The 14,131-nt window shown below is 35.1% G+C and overlaps 1 protein-coding gene across 1 annotated transcript in view; it reads left to right on the top strand.

Annotated features, from left to right (window-relative positions):
- The first annotated feature begins 12,160 nt into the window (after window positions 1–12,160).
- The window catches only part of ELF2 (E74 like ETS transcription factor 2), a 117,816-nt gene continuing 115,845 nt past the window's right edge, over window positions 12,161–14,131 (top strand). Inside the window, exon 1 of the mRNA XM_073572108.1 lies at window positions 12,161–12,281. The gene's annotated coding sequence lies outside the window, so the exon portion shown is untranslated. The remainder of the gene's footprint in view (window positions 12,282–14,131) is intronic.

The raw sequence follows: 14,131 nt of genomic DNA, 5'->3' as shown, positions 1-14,131 counted from the left end.
GTAGTGGAGATTATCAGTATTAGTATTGGAGATTATCAGTATTATTAGTAGTGGAGATTATCAGTATTATTAGTAGTGGAGATTATCAGTATTATTAGTAGTGGAGATTCTCAGTATTATTAGTAGTGGAGATTATCAGTATTAGTATTGGAGAGTATCAGGATTATTAGTAGTGGAGATTATCAGGATTATTAGTAGTGGAGAGTGTCAGGATTATTAGTAGTGGAGAGTATCAGGATTATTAGTAGTGGAGAGTATCAGTATTATTAGTAGTGGAGATTATCAGTATTATTAGTATTGGAGAGTATCAGGATTATTAGTAGTGGAGATTATCAGTATTATTAGTATTGCAGATTATCAGTATTATTAGTAGTGGAGAGTATCAGTATTATTAGTAGTGGAGATTATCAGTATTATTAGTAGTGGAGATTATCAGCATTATTAGTAGTGGAGATTATCAGTATTATTAGTAGTGGAGAGTATCAGGATTATTAGTAGTGGAGAGTATCAGGATTACTAGTAGAGGAGATTATCAGTATTATTAGTAGAGGAGATTATCAGTATTATTAGTAGTGGAGATTATCAGCATTATTAGTAGTGGAGATTATCAGTATTATTAGTAGTAGAGAGTATCAGTATTACTAGTAGTGGAGATTATCAGTATTATTAGTAGTGGAGATTATCAGTATTATTAGTAGTGGAGAGTATCAGGATTATTAGTATTGGAGAGTATCAGTATTAGTAGTGGAGATTATCAGTATTATTAGTAGTGGAGATTATCAGTATTATTAGTAGTGGGGATTATCAGTATTATTAGTAGTGGAGATTATCAGTATTATTAGTAGTGGAGATTATCAGCACTGCAGCTATTATCACTAGTAGCAATGACTAGTAATAGCGGAGATTATTAGCAGTGATGGTTAGTACTAGTTATTATTAGTAGTGGAGAGTATCAGTATTAGTATTGGAGATTATCAGTATTATTATTAGTGGAGAGTATCAGGATTATTAGTAGTGGAGATTATCAGTGATTATCTCAGATTATCAGAGATTATCTCCACAGTGCGGCACCCCCTTACATCTCTTCTCTCATTTCTGTCTATCGGCCTAGCCGATCGCTGCGCTCTGCAAACGACTTTCGACTAACCTCTGCACTAATCCGTACCTCCCACTCCCGACTCCAAGACTTCTCCCGTGCTGCTCCTATCCTCTGGAATGCTCTACCCCAAGAAATCAGGACTATCCACAATTTGCATAGTTTTAGGCGCTCCCTCAAAACACACCTGTTCAGAGCGGCCTATCACATTCACTAATCAAAGTCATTCTCTGTGTAAGTGTGCGTGCGTAGCCCATTCACTATCTCCATCCATCCTTCACTCCTGCAAGATGGCTGGACCTTCATTGTAAATACACCATTGTAAATACACACCTGTACTCTGTATCTCCCTCACCTCATTGTAGATTGTACGCTCTCACGAGCAGGGTCGTCTTATTTCGTCTTATTTTGCTTTAATTATTGTATTGTTAGCGTTGTTACTTATGACTTGTGTTTTGAAACTGTTAAACTGTAAAGCGCTGCGGAATATGTTGGCGCTATATAAATAAAGATTATTATTATTATATTATCAGTATTATTAGCAGTGGAGATTATCAGTATTATTAGTAGTGGAGAGTATCAGCATTATTAGTATTGGAGATTATCAGTATTATTATTAGTGGAGAGTATCAGGATTATTAGTAGTGGAGATTATCAGTATTATTATTAGTGGAGATTATCAGTATTATTAGTAGTGGAGACTATCAGGATTATAAGTAGTGGAGATTATCAGTATTATTAGTAGTGGAGAGTATCAGTATTATTAGTAGTGGAGAGTATCAGTATTATTAGTAGTGGAGATTATCAGGATTATTAGTAATGGAGATTATCAGTATTATTAGTAGTGGAGATTATCAGGATTATTAGTAATGGAGATTATCAGTATTATTAGTAGTGGAGAGTATCAGTATTATTAATAGTGGAGAGTATCAGTATTATTAGTAGTGGAGATTATCAGTATTATTAGTAGTGGAGAGTATCAGTATTAGTAGTGGAGAGTATCAGTATTATTAGTAGTGGAGAGTATCAGTATTATTAGTAATGGAGATTATCAGTATTATTAGTAGTGGAGAGTATCAGTGTTATTAGTAGTGGAGAGTATCAGTATTATTATTAGTGGAGATTATCAGTATTATTAGTAGAGGAGATTATCAGTATTATTAGTAGTGATTATCAGTATTATTAGTAGTGGAGATTATCAGTATTATTAGTAGAGGAGATTATCAGTATTATTAGTAGTGGACATTATCAGTATTAGTAGAGGAGATTATCAGTATTATTAGTAGTGGAGAGTATCAGTATTATTAGTAGAGGAGATTATCAGTATTATCAGTAGTGGAGATTATCAGTATTAGTAGTGGAGATTATCAGTATTATTAGTAGTGGAGATTATCAGTATTATTAGTAGTGGAGAGTATCAGTATTATTAGTAGTGGAGATTATCACTATTATTAGTAGTGGAGAGTATCAGTATTATTAGTAGTGGAGATTATCAGTATTATTAGTAATGGAGATTATCAGTATTATTAGTAATGGAGATTATCAGTGTTATTAGTAGTGGAGAGTATCAGTATTATTAGTGGAGATTATCAGTATTATTAGTAGAGGAGATTATCAGTATTATTAGTAGTGATTATCAGTATTATTAATATTGGAGAGTATCAGTATTATTAGTAGTGGAGAGTATCAGTATTATTAGTAGTGGAGATTATCAGTATTGTTAGTAGTGGAGAGTATCAGTATTATTAGTAGTGGAGATTATCAGTATTATTAGTAGTGGAGATTATCAGTATTATTAGTAGAGGAGATTATCAGTATTATTAGTAGTGGAGAGTATCAGTATTATTATTAGTGGAGATTATCAGTATTATTATTAGTGGAGATTATCAGTATTATTAGTAGAGGAGAGTATCAGTATTATTAGTAGTGGAGATTATCAGTATTATTAGTAGTGGAGATAATCAGTATTATTAGTAGTGGAGATTATCAGTATTATTAGTAGAGGAGAGTATCAGTATTATTAGTAGTGGAGATTATCAGTATTATTAGTAGTGGAGATTATCAGTATTATTAATAGTGGAGATTATCAGTATTATTAGTAGAGGAGATTATCAGTATTATTAGTAGTGGAGATTATCAGTATTATTAGTAGTGGAGATTATCAGTATTATTAGTAGAGGAGAGTATCAGTATTATTAGTAGTGGAGATTATCAGTATTATTAGTAGTGGAGATTATCAGTATTATTAATAGTGGAGATTATCAGTATTATTAGTAGAGGAGATTATCAGTATTATTAGTAGTGGAGATTATCAGTATTATTAATAGTGGAGATTATCAGAATTATTAGTAGTGGAGAGTATCAGTATTATTAGTAGTGGAGATTATCAGTATTATTAGTAATGGAGATTATCAGTATTATTAGTAGTGGAGATTATCAGTATTATTAGTAGTGGAGATTATCAGTATTATTAGTAGTGGAGAGTATCAGGATTATTAGTAGTGGAGATTATCAGTATTATTAGTAGGGGAGATTATCAGTATTATTAGTAGTGGAGATTATCAGTATTATTAGTAGTGGAGATTATCAGTATTATTAGTAGTGGAGATTATCAGCACTGCAGCTATTATCACTAGTAGCAATGACTAGTAATAGCGGAGATTATTAGCAGTGATGGTTAGTACTAGTTATTATTAGTAGTGGAGAGTATCAGTATTAGTATTGGAGATTATCAGTATTATTATTAGTGGAGAGTATCAGGATTATTAGTAGTGGAGATTATCAGTGATTATCTCAGATTATCAGAGATTATCTCCACAGTGCGGCACCCCCTTACATCTCTTTTCTCATTTCTGTCTATCGGCCTAGCCGATCGCTGCGCTCTGCAAACGACTTTCGACTAACCTCTGCACTAATCCGTACCTCCCACTCCCGACTCCAAGACTTCTCCCGTGCTGCTCCTATCCTCTGGAATGCTCTACCCCAAGAAATCAGGACTATCCACAATTTGCATAGTTTTAGGCGCTCCCTCAAAACACACCTGTTCAGAGCGGCCTATCACATTCACTAATCAAAGTCATTCTCTGTGTAAGTGTGTGTGCGTAGCCCATTCACTATCTCCATCCATCCTTCACTCCTGCAAGATGGCTGGACCTTCATTGTAAATACACCATTGTAAATACACACCTGTACTCTGTATCTCCCTCACCTCATTGTAGATTGTACGCTCTCACGAGCAGGGTCGTCTTATTTCGTCTTATTTTGCTTTAATTATTGTATTGTTAGCGTTGTTACTTATGACTTGTGTTTTGAAACTGTTAAACTGTAAAGCGCTGCGGAATATGTTGGCGCTATATAAATAAAGATTATTATTATTATATTATCAGTATTATTAGCAGTGGAGATTATCAGTATTATTAGTAGTGGAGAGTATCAGCATTATTAGTATTGGAGATTATCAGTATTATTAGTAGTGGAGATTATCAGGATTATAAGTAGTGGAGATTATCAGTATTATTAGTAGTGGAGAGTATCAGTATTATTAGTAGTGGAGAGTATCAGTATTATTAGTAGTGGAGATTATCAGGATTATTAGTAATGGAGATTATCAGTATTATTAGTAGTGGAGATTATCAGGATTATTAGTAATGGAGATTATCAGTATTATTAGTAGTGGAGAGTATCAGTATTATTAGTAGTGGAGATTATCAGTATTATTAGTAGTGGAGATTATCAGTATTATTAGTAGTGGAGAGTATCAGTATTATTAGTAGTGGAGAGTATCAGTATTAGTAGTGGAGAGTATCAGTATTATTAGTAGTGGAGAGTATCAGTATTATTAGTAATGGAGATTATCAGTATTATTAGTAATGGAGATTATCAGTGTTATTAGTAGTGGAGAGTATCAGTGTTATTAGTATGGAGAGTATCAGTATTATTAGTAATGGAGATTATCAGTATTATTAGTAATGGAGATTATCAGTGTTATTAGTAGTGGAGAGTATCAGTATTATTAGTAGTGGAGATTATCAGTGTTATTAGTAGTGGAGAGTATCAGTATTATTAGTAGTGGAGATTATCAGTATTATTAGTAGTGGAGATTATCAGTGTTAGTAGTGGAGAGTATCAGTATTATTAGTAGTGGAGAGTATCAGTATTATTAGTAATGGAGATTATCAGTATTATTAGTAGAGGAGATTATCAGTATTATTAGTAGTGGAGAGTATCAGTATTATTAGTAGTGGAGATTATCAGTGTTATTAGTAGTGGAGATTATCAGTATTATTAGTAGTGGAGATTATCAGTATTATTAGTAGTGGAGAGTATCAGTATTATTAGTAGTGGAGATTATCAGTATTATTAGTAGAGGAGATTATCAGTATTATTAGTAGTGGAGATTATCAGTATTATTAGTAGTGGAGAGTATCAGTATTATTAGTAGTGGAGAGTATCAGTATTATTAGTAGTGGAGATTATCAGTATTATTAGTAGTGGAGATTATCAGTATTATTAGTAGAGGAGATTATCAGTATTATTAGTAGTGGAGAGTATCAGTATTATTAGTAGAGGAGAGTATCAGTATTATTAGTAGTGGAGATTATCAGTATTATTAGTAGTGGAGAGTATCAGTATTATTAGTAGTGGAGATTATCAGTATTATTAGTAGTGGAGATTATCAGTATTATTAGTAGTGGAGAGTATCAGTATTATTAGTAGTGGAGATTATCAGTATTATTAGTAGTGGAGATTATCAGTATTATTAGTAGTGGAGAGTATCAGGATTATTAGTAGTGGAGATTATCAGTATTATTAGTAGTGGAGATTATCAGTATTATTAGTAGTGGAGATTATCAGTATTATTAGTAGAGGAGATTATCAGTATTATTAGTAGTGGAGAGTATCAGTATTATTAGTAGAGGAGAGTATCAGTATTATTAGTAGTGGAGAGTATCAGTATTATTAGTAATGGAGATTATCAGTGTTATTAGTAGTGGAGATTATCAGTATTATTAGTAGTGGAGATTATCAGTATTATTAGTAGTGGAGATTATCAGTATTATTAGTAGTGGAGAGTATCAGTGTTATTAGTATTGGAGATTATCAGTATTATTAGTAGAGGAGATTATCAGTATTATTAGTAGTGGAGAGTATCAGTATTATTAGTAGTGGAGATTATCAGTATTATTAGTAGAGGAGATTATCAGTATTATTAGTATTGGAGATTATCAGTATTATTAGTAGTGGAGATTATCAGTATTATTAGTAGTGGAGATTATCAGTATTATTAGTAGTGGGGATTATCAGTATTATTAGTAGTGGAGATTATCAGTATTATTAGTAGTGAAGATTATCAGTATTATTAGTAGTGGAGAGTATCAGTATTATTAGTAATGGAGATTATCAGTGTTATTAGTAGTGGAGATTATCAGTATTATTAGTAGTGGAGATTATCAGTATTATTAGTAGTGGAGAATATCAGGATTATTAGTACCGGAGAGTATCAGTATTATTAGTAATGGAGATTCTCAGTATTATTAGTAGTGGAGAGTATCAGTATTATTAGTAGTGGAGATTATCAGTATTATTAGTAGTGGAGAGTATCAGTGTTATTAGTAGTGGAGAGTATCAGTATTATTAGTAGTGGAGATTATCAGTATTATTAGTAGTGGAGATTATCAGTATTATTAGTAGTGGAGATTATCAGTATTATTAGTAGTGGAGAGTATCAGTGTTATTAGTAGTGGAGAGTATCAGTATTATTAGTAGTGGAGATTATCAGTATTATTAGTAGTGGAGAGTATCAGTATTATTAGTAGTGGAGAGTATCAGTGTTATTAGTAGTGGAGAGTATCAGTATTATTAGTAGTGGAGAGTATCAGTGTTATTAGTATTGGAGATTATCAGTATTATTAGTAGTGGAGATTATCAGTATTATTAGTAGTGGAGATTATCAGTATTATTAGTAGTGGAGAGTATCAGTATTATTAGTAGTGGGGATTATCAGTATTATTAGTAGTGGAGATTATCAGTATTATTAGTAGAGGAGATTATCAGTATTATTAGTAGTGGAGAGTATCAGTATTATTAGTAGTGGAGATTATCAGTATTATTAGTAGAGGAGATTATCAGTATTATTAGTATTGGAGATTATCAGTATTATTAGTAGTGGAGAGTATCAGTATTATTAGTAGTGGGGATTATCAGTATTATTAGTAGTGGAGATTATCAGTATTATTAGTAGTGAAGATTATCAGTATTATTAGTAGTGGAGAGTATCAGTATTATTAGTAATGGAGATTATCAGTGTTATTAGTAGTGGAGATTATCAGTATTATTAGTAGTGGAGATTATCAGTATTATTAGTAGTGGAGATTATCAGTATTATTAGTAGTGGAGAGTATCAGTGTTATTAGTATTGGAGATTATCAGTATTATTAGTAGAGGAGATTATCAGTATTATTAGTAGTGGAGAGTATCAGTATTATTAGTAGTGGAGATTATCAGTATTATTAGTAGAGGAGATTATCAGTATTATTAGTATTGGAGATTATCAGTATTATTAGTAGTGGAGATTATCAGTATTATTAGTAGTGGAGATTATCAGTATTATTAGTAGTGGGGATTATCAGTATTATTAGTAGTGGAGATTATCAGTATTATTAGTAGTGAAGATTATCAGTATTATTAGTAGTGGAGAGTATCAGTATTATTAGTAATGGAGATTATCAGTGTTATTAGTAGTGGAGATTATCAGTATTATTAGTAGTGGAGATTATCAGTATTATTAGTAGTGGAGAATATCAGTATTATTAGTACCGGAGAGTATCAGTATTATTAGTAATGGAGATTCTCAGTATTATTAGTAGTGGAGAGTATCAGTATTATTAGTAGTGGAGAGTATCAGTATTATTAGTAGTGGAGAGTATCAGTGTTATTAGTAGTGGAGAGTATCAGTATTATTAGTAGTGGAGATTATCAGTATTATTAGTAGTGGAGATTATCAGTATTATTAGTAGTGGAGATTATCAGTATTATTAGTAGTGGAGAGTATCAGTGTTATTAGTAGTGGAGAGTATCAGTATTATTAGTAGTGGAGATTATCAGTATTATTAGTAGTGGAGAGTATCAGTATTATTAGTAGTGGAGATTATCAGTATTATTAGTATTGGAGATTATCAGTATTATTAGTAGTGGAGATTATCAGTATTATTAGTAATGGAGATTATCAGTATTATTAGCAGTGGAGAGTATCAGTATTATTAGCAGTGGAGAGTATAGTGGAGATTATCAGTATTATTAGTAGTGGAGAGTATCAGTATTATTAGTAGTGGAGATTATCAGTATTATTAGTAGTGGAGAGTATCAGTATTATTAGTAGTGGAGATTATCAGTATTATTAGTATTGGAGATTATCAGTATTATTAGTAGTGGAGAGTATCGGTATTATTAGTAGTGGAGATTATCAGTATTATTAGCAGTGGAGAGTATCAGTATTATTAGCAGTGGAGAGTATAGTGGAGATTATCAGTATTATTAGTAGTGGAGAGTATCAGTATTATTAGTAGTGGAGATTATCAGTATTATTAGTAGTGGAGATTATCAGTATTATTAGTAGTGGAGATTATCAGTATTATTAGTAGTGGAGATTATCAGTATTATTAGTAGTGGAGATTATCAGTATTATTAGTAGTGGAGATTATCAGTATTATTAGTAGTGGAGAGTATCAGTGTTATTAGTAGTGGAGAGTATCAGTATTATTAGTAGTGGAGAGTATCAGTGTTATTAGTAGTGGAGAGTATCAGTATTATTAGTAGTGGAGATTATCAGTATTATTAGTAGTGGAGATTATCAGTATTATTAGTAGTGGAGATTATCAGTATTATTAGTAGTGGAGAGTATCAGTGTTATTAGTAGTGGAGAGTATCAGTATTATTAGTAGTGGAGATTATCAGTATTATTAGTAGTGGAGAGTATCAGTATTATTAGTAGTGGAGATTATCAGTATTATTAGTATTGGAGATTATCAGTATTATTAGTAGTGGAGATTATCAGTATTATTAGTAATGGAGATTATCAGTATTATTAGCAGTGGAGAGTATCAGTATTATTAGCAGTGGAGAGTATAGTGGAGATTATCAGTATTATTAGTAGTGGAGAGTATCAGTATTATTAGTAGTGGAGATTATCAGTATTATTAGTAGTGGAGAGTATCAGTATTATTAGTAGTGGAGATTATCAGTATTATTAGTATTGGAGATTATCAGTATTATTAGTAGTGGAGAGTATCGGTATTATTAGTAGTGGAGATTATCAGTATTATTAGCAGTGGAGAGTATCAGTATTATTAGCAGTGGAGAGTATAGTGGAGATTATCAGTATTATTAGTAGTGGAGAGTATCAGTATTATTAGTAGTGGAGATTATCAGTATTATTAGTAGTGGAGATTATCAGTATTATTAGTAGTGGAGATTATCAGTATTATTAGTAGTGGAGATTATCAGTATTATTAGTAGTGGAGATTATCAGTATTATTAGTAGTGGAGATTATCAGTATTATTAGTAGTGGAGAGTATCAGTATTATTAGTAGTGGAGATTATCAGTATTATTAGTAGTGGAGAGTATCAGTATTATTAGCAGTGGAGATTATCAGTATTATTAGTAGTGGAGATTATCAGTATTATTAGTAGTGGAGATTATCAGTATTATTAGTATTGGAGATTATCAGTATTATTAGTAGTGGAGATTATCAGTATTATTAGTAGTGGAGAGTATCAGTATTATTAGCAGTGGAGATTATCAGTATTATTAGTAGTGGAGAGTATCAGTATTATTAGTAGTGGAGATTATCAGTATTATTAGTATTGGAGATTATCAGTATTATTAGTAGTGGAGATTATCAGTATTATTAGTAATGGAGATTATCAGTATTATTAGCAGTGGAGAGTATCAGTATTATTAGCAGTGGAGAGTATAGTGGAGATTATCAGTATTATTAGTAGTGGAGAGTATCAGTATTATTAGTAGTGGAGATTATCAGTATTATTAGTAGTGGAGAGTATCAGTATTATTAGTAGTGGAGATTATCAGTATTATTAGTATTGGAGATTATCAGTATTATTAGTAGTGGAGAGTATCGGTATTATTAGTAGTGGAGATTATCAGTATTATTAGCAGTGGAGAGTATCAGTATTATTAGCAGTGGAGAGTATAGTGGAGATTATCAGTATTATTAGTAGTGGAGAGTATCAGTATTATTAGTAGTGGAGATTATCAGTATTATTAGTAGTGGAGATTATCAGTATTATTAGTAGTGGAGATTATCAGTATTATTAGTAGTGGAGATTATCAGTATTATTAGTAGTGGAGATTATCAGTATTATTAGTAGTGGAGATTATCAGTATTATTAGTAGTGGAGAGTATCAGTGTTATTAGTAGTGGAGAGTATCAGTATTATTAGTAGTGGAGAGTATCAGTGTTATTAGTAGTGGAGAGTATCAGTATTATTAGTAGTGGAGATTATCAGTATTATTAGTAGTGGAGATTATCAGTATTATTAGTAGTGGAGATTATCAGTATTATTAGTAGTGGAGAGTATCAGTGTTATTAGTAGTGGAGAGTATCAGTATTATTAGTAGTGGAGATTATCAGTATTATTAGTAGTGGAGAGTATCAGTATTATTAGTAGTGGAGATTATCAGTATTATTAGTATTGGAGATTATCAGTATTATTAGTAGTGGAGATTATCAGTATTATTAGTAATGGAGATTATCAGTATTATTAGCAGTGGAGAGTATCAGTATTATTAGCAGTGGAGAGTATAGTGGAGATTATCAGTATTATTAGTAGTGGAGAGTATCAGTATTATTAGTAGTGGAGATTATCAGTATTATTAGTAGTGGAGAGTATCAGTATTATTAGTAGTGGAGATTATCAGTATTATTAGTATTGGAGATTATCAGTATTATTAGTAGTGGAGAGTATCGGTATTATTAGTAGTGGAGATTATCAGTATTATTAGCAGTGGAGAGTATCAGTATTATTAGCAGTGGAGAGTATAGTGGAGATTATCAGTATTATTAGTAGTGGAGAGTATCAGTATTATTAGTAGTGGAGATTATCAGTATTATTAGTAGTGGAGATTATCAGTATTATTAGTAGTGGAGATTATCAGTATTATTAGTAGTGGAGATTATCAGTATTATTAGTAGTGGAGATTATCAGTATTATTAGTAGTGGAGATTATCAGTATTATTAGTAGTGGAGAGTATCAGTATTATTAGTAGTGGAGATTATCAGTATTATTAGTAGTGGAGAGTATCAGTATTATTAGTAGTGGAGATTATCAGTATTATTAGTAGTGGAGATTATCAGTATTATTAGTAGTGGAGATTATCAGTATTATTAGTAGTGGAGATTATCAGTATTATTAGCAGTGGAGATTATCAGTATTATTAGTAGTGGAGATTATCAGTATTATTAGTAGTGGAGATTATCAGTATTATTAGTAGTGGAGAGTATCAGTGTTATTAGTAGTGGAGAGTATCAGTATTATTAGTAGTGGAGATTATCAGTATTATTAGTAGTGGAGATTATCAGTATTATTAGTAGTGGAGAGTATCAGTATTATTAGCAGTGGAGATTATCAGTATTATTAGTAGTGGAGATTATCAGTATTATTAGTAGTGGAGAGTATCAGTATTATTAGTAGTGGAGATTATCAGTATTATTAGTAGTGGAGATTATCAGTATTATTAGTAGTGGAGAGTATCAGTGTTATTAGTAGTGGAGATTATCAGTATTATTAGTAGTGGAGAGTATCAGTATTATTAGTAGTGGAGATTATCAGTATTATTAGTAGATTATCAGCACTGCAGCTATTTTTACTAGTAGCAATGATTAGTAATAGCGGAGATTATTAGCAGTGATGGTTAGTACTAGTTATTATTAGTAGTGGTTATTAGTGGGAGGACACGCGTGGGTGACAGGTCCTCCAGTCCCGGGGCCGGTGGGCTCGGCTGGTGGGGGCAGAGCTGCCGTGGTCCCGCCTCCTCCTCCTGTGACACAGTCGGTGTATCTCCGCTCTGACATCGCCTCCTCCCCGCCTCTGACGCTCTGTTGTCACCGCTGCCACCCCCACTCTCCAGCGGTCGCTCCGTGCCCCGGGACCTCATTCTCGGCAAGGTAAGGGTGCCGCGGCCGGGAGAGCGCAGCGCTGCGCCCCTCACTGCCCTGTGTGACAGCGCCCCGTGCAGTCGGCGGGCATGATGGCAGCTCCGGTGCTCCTGGGGTGCGAGGCTTGTGCCCTGCTCTGGTCACCCGTGTGCCCCGCTTATCTGTGCTTTGCCGCCCTTGCCCTTTAACCCCTCCAGTGCCTGCGATTCCCCTCCGCACGTTTAGGGGTTAACAGGCCGGGGGTCCGCGTCCCTCCACCGCAGCGCCTCGCAGCCTGCCATCCTGAGCCCTGGGCGCCGAGTCCCGGCCGGTGGGGATGTGCCTGGTGTCACTGGGGCCTACATGTTTGTTGTGGAACCCAGTGCAGCGTGCCTGGGAGGGGAGAGGCGGGGAGCTGCAGGATGTGGGCACAGCACCCAGGGCTTGTCACTCCATGGCCTGGGAAGTTGGCTGCTGCTGCCACTTCTGCTTCTCACTTGTTTGCTCCTTTCGCTTTTTACTTGTGCCCCAATGAGGAGTCCATTACTGGTGAGGGCATGAGGCTGCCCACAGGTAAGACCTGCCGTCACTGGTGACAGCTGTGTGCACTAGCGTCAGCCCTGTAGGTGCGCGGCTGGTGACGCCTTTCCAGAGCAGCGTTGTCATGGACCTTCCGGCGGTTGTCACACGCTTACATGGCTGCTCATTGGGCCACCATTCTTGTCCCCTGACTCCTCCATTACCACGTACAGTAAGACTGGCAAAGCTTGTGGTCACTGCCACGGGAACAAGGCTGGCGGACATATTAAGACAGATGACTGCGCTCATACCCAGCAGTTGGTGCCCGCTCCCCTGAAATGGTTCCCACAGTCATTAACATGTGGCTGAAAAGTCCTGTGTGGAGCGAGAGTTGGGGTGTGCTGCACGGCCGGGCTTCTTCTTGGACTTGTTGTTCCTGCACGGGGCACAGATGTGCCGTCACATAGTGATCCAGGTCTATTATGGCCGGTCATCTCCTGGTGCTCTGTGTCATGTTTGCTACTCAGACCTTTCCTGAACACGAAACTCGTTTGTCCGATGAAAGCCGGCGCTGCCATTGGTGACTACTGGGGCCATGAAGGATCAGAGGGCAGTACCTGCCATGTAACGTCCACATGAGGCCCAAGGTTTACCAGCAGAACATTGGTCAGGGCACCACACCATCTTACCTTTTCTCCATAGTCCACGGTGGTGCCACCTGTTCCCAATGATACAATGCACACACGACGTAAGGCGATTCATCAGACTAGGTCGCTTCTTTCCATGGACCACCTCCGGGGCTCATTGTGGGCACTTTCAGGACAGGGTTAGCATGGGCACTCCAACCCCTATGTAGCAAGTGAGTGTCACTTTTTTATCCAACAATTTCTGCTACAGTAGTTTTTACAGGATCGGACCCCCTGACAGTCTTCAGTTATCCACTTGTATTAGTGGGCTTTTGGTGCCCATCACCCTGACTCTGGTTCTTGGACTATTTTTAGTAGGTACCAACCACTGCATATTGGGGATCAGAGAGATCACTAACTGTTCCTGCCACTGATTCAGCTGCTACACGTCAAAAAAGCAGCTATTCTTCCAGGGTGTTCTGTCGATGGGGCGTGACTTCTGACATCACGTTGTTTGAGAGCTGGCTCCCCGCAGTTAGGCAGCAGGGAGCCAATTGTCTTGCTCTGTTGACATAACATCAGCAGAAACTGCAGAATCGCTGTCAGGAGCAGCCAGTGACCGCCCTGTGCCAGCAGAGATCTGTGCTGGGCAGAACAGATGGCAGTTAGTACCTGTCTGTTAGTTCTTGAGTCCATAGTAAAAAATTAATACAATCCTGGATAGCCGCTATAAAT

Source organism: Dendrobates tinctorius, unplaced genomic scaffold, assembly GCF_039654945.1.
Source record: "Dendrobates tinctorius isolate UK_male_01 unplaced genomic scaffold, ASM3965494v1 ptg000030l, whole genome shotgun sequence".
In the NCBI taxonomy this organism is placed as follows: Eukaryota; Metazoa; Chordata; class Amphibia; order Anura; family Dendrobatidae; genus Dendrobates; species Dendrobates tinctorius.
Note: the sequence above shows the minus strand (reverse complement) of the source record. Positions and strands in the feature narration are given on the sequence as shown.